This window comes from Halyomorpha halys, unplaced genomic scaffold, assembly GCF_000696795.3.
Source record: "Halyomorpha halys isolate HHAL.00 unplaced genomic scaffold, Hhal_1.1 Scaffold209.1, whole genome shotgun sequence".
Taxonomy (NCBI): Eukaryota; Metazoa; Arthropoda; class Insecta; order Hemiptera; family Pentatomidae; genus Halyomorpha; species Halyomorpha halys.
In genome coordinates this window covers 105444-108485 of record NW_027115831.1, presented here as the reverse complement: position 1 = coordinate 108485, position 3042 = coordinate 105444, and positions in this window count along the sequence as shown.

The following is a 3042-nucleotide window of genomic DNA, read 5'->3' as shown; positions in this document are numbered from 1 at the left end:
AGCAGTTTCTTGTCGTTTCAGTCTTGTGTGTGGATTCCAAGTAAGTCTCTTGTCAAGATGGAGTCCTAAGTATCGAATCTGTTCAACAGGCGTTAAACATAAATTTAAAAAATAAAATAAGAAAAGTAAAAACTAATATGGATAGTAATAATAAGAAATGTAACATAAGAAATAAAATAAGAATAATAAAAACCAAAATATATAATCATAATAATAATAATTTGCATAAGTATTTCATAAAATCTGTACCACTACAACCCATAAAGGTTCAGTACTTTGTAAAGAAATACTGTTACTAGACCAACGGTTGTGTAAGGAGGTGATTTTATCAGAATCACGTCCCACTGCCAGTTTTTTACCCAATTTAAGAAGCCGAGTTTACCCCAGGATGGCTCCAGAACCCACAGGAGTTTACTCACGGCTGCAATGAAATTACTAGACCAACGGTTGAGCAAGGAGGTGCATTGGTCAGAATCGCGCTCGACCGTCCGATATTTACCCAATTAATTAAAGAGTACTTAATTAATGAGGCTGGGTGGACCCCAGAAGGGCTCGAGAACCCACAGGGTTGACTCACGACTACAGTGTAACAGAAAATAATTTTCTACCAGCGCTCCCTGTGGTATTTTAATATTTAGGTAAAAAAAAATATACATTTTTTCCTGCCATGAATCTCTAGAGGCTTTCCAAGGATTATCACCTTGTTAAGGGTAATAGTACCTTTAATTGATCGTATTTATAAAAAAAATCACAAATCCACGAACCAAAAATTTTTCCATATTTTGGTTCAACTTTCTCTTTCATATTTCAGAAAATGTGCACCAGCACAATATTTTACCTTGTTGTAAAATGTTTGTTTAGGTTGTTAATACATTATTCTTAATCAGATTGTTGTACCTTTCGAAGGGTTATCTGAGAGTTTCACAGTTGGTCCAGCTTTTTCTTGGGAGAAAGAATAATAAATATCTTGTGATTCCATAACTTGTTGCAGTGTAATAATTGGGCCTTTTTTTATCCTAGTTTGTGATCCCTTGTTCGTCACCATTTTGTAGGATCCGAGTAGTTTTTTTTAGTTGTATATAACACAAACAAAACTATATTATAGACAAAATAAAAGTAATTTTTTATGAACAAATTTTGAGTATAGAATTTGCAAATTAATGAAAAGTTTAATTATTTAATGTAAAACAAGAGAATTCCTATTTTATCTTTATAATGTATACGCCTAACCACACCATGTTGACGGCTCAAAACAGATTAAAATATTAGTTAGGAAGTAGAAACTAAATCTGTTGCATGCAAATTGGTCGAGTGTGGTGGACGGATACTAGATAGGCTGTGTGTGACAGATTTGGCTTGTCAATCAAACATTCCAGATTTGATAGCTTTCATGTCGTTTTCTGTACGAACTAAATAAAATAAGCAACCTGGGGCTTGGTGGCCTTATATTAAATAGGTAGCAATTGTCTACATTTATAAAATATATATTTCTGAAATGTTATTCATCGTACTAGTATTGTTTACTTATAAGCATTATTATATAATTAATTCACTTAGAAATTAAATAAATATGCACCCACATGACCCTGCTTGTCATTAACCAAGGATGTCCTCGAACAACTTCTCTTTTCCCTTCTACGCGGAAAGGAATAACAGATGTAATATTACAGTAATCAGTCTTTTAGAGTACTTATTCCACTATCACATTTAATTGGTCTGCTCGGTTGATTGTACAAAAGGCGGTAAAAAAGTTACCTTTTTTTTTACCCTCTTCTTGACCATCTCTGAAATACAGGGAGAGGAGTTAGGTGGTATCCAGCATATTACCGCCCTATTCTCGCTATAGAGGGAGTCTCGAATTATCATTCCTTAGGAACTCCATGAGATAAAAGTTAACAAGCCCAGGCATGAACGACCCCGCTGCAATTTCGAGGTATACACGCCTTAATATACTCACCTTCAGGAGCCTTACACGTATAATTAATTACATACCAGATTACACAGCACCTTTTTCTAAATATACGTTGCTAAATATTAGCTACCGTATGAGGGAATGAGGGCACAGTAGGAAATAGTACAAGAGCCGGGAAGAAAAAAAGGCAGTTATCTCACCCCAATTTTTGATTACTTTAATGAAAAATATGTATAATTAATAGTCAAAATTGGTGTCTACCAAGTATAGGTAGGGGATTCAAAATGGCGGTTGTTTCAAAACAACAAAATTAATTTTTCATTAGGAGCTCTATATCTTAAAAACTATCAACAACACTAGAAAATCTTAGAGAACATTATTTAAAGAAGAGTAAATTTGCTGAAATATTAGTCCTAAAAGAGCTATTTACGTCTAATAGTTCCTGAGATATAGCTTTTAAAATGCAAAATTTTAAAATCTACTGAAAGATTAGTAGTTAGTTAATTAATTTTGAGAAATCTATATCTCAGGAACTATGTGATGTACAGATGTCTATTAGCACACAAGTTAAATCTAGTTTAATGGACCATAGCTTCGTAGGAATAGCAGTTTTCATGAGATTTGCTAAAATAAATTGATTTATAGTTATTCGGACAGTAAGTTTGATTTATGAAAAAATTCATTTCGGAAACCATTGGACGTACAGATATCTGGCAGCGCTCAAATTAAAGCTAGTTAAATTTACTACAAAATAGTTAATTATGTTTATCTTTGTAGGAGTAGTTGTTTTTATGATATTTGACAAAATAAACTAACAAAATGTTAATTTCTAGTTGTTCGTATAAAATGTCGGACTTTTGAAAAAATATATCTCTAGATCCATAAGACGCACATATGTCTGCCAACACTCATAATATAAGTAGTTTATGACACTTATCTTCGTAGGGGTTGTAGTTTCATATATGAATATAGATTTGGCAAATGAAAATTTGTCCGAACAACTATAAATCAATTTATTTTGGCAAATTTCATGTAAACTATTACTCCTACAAAGATAAACTACTTTATAGCTCATTAAACTAGCTTTAATTTGAGTGCTAATAGACATCTGTACGTCAAATGGTTTTAGA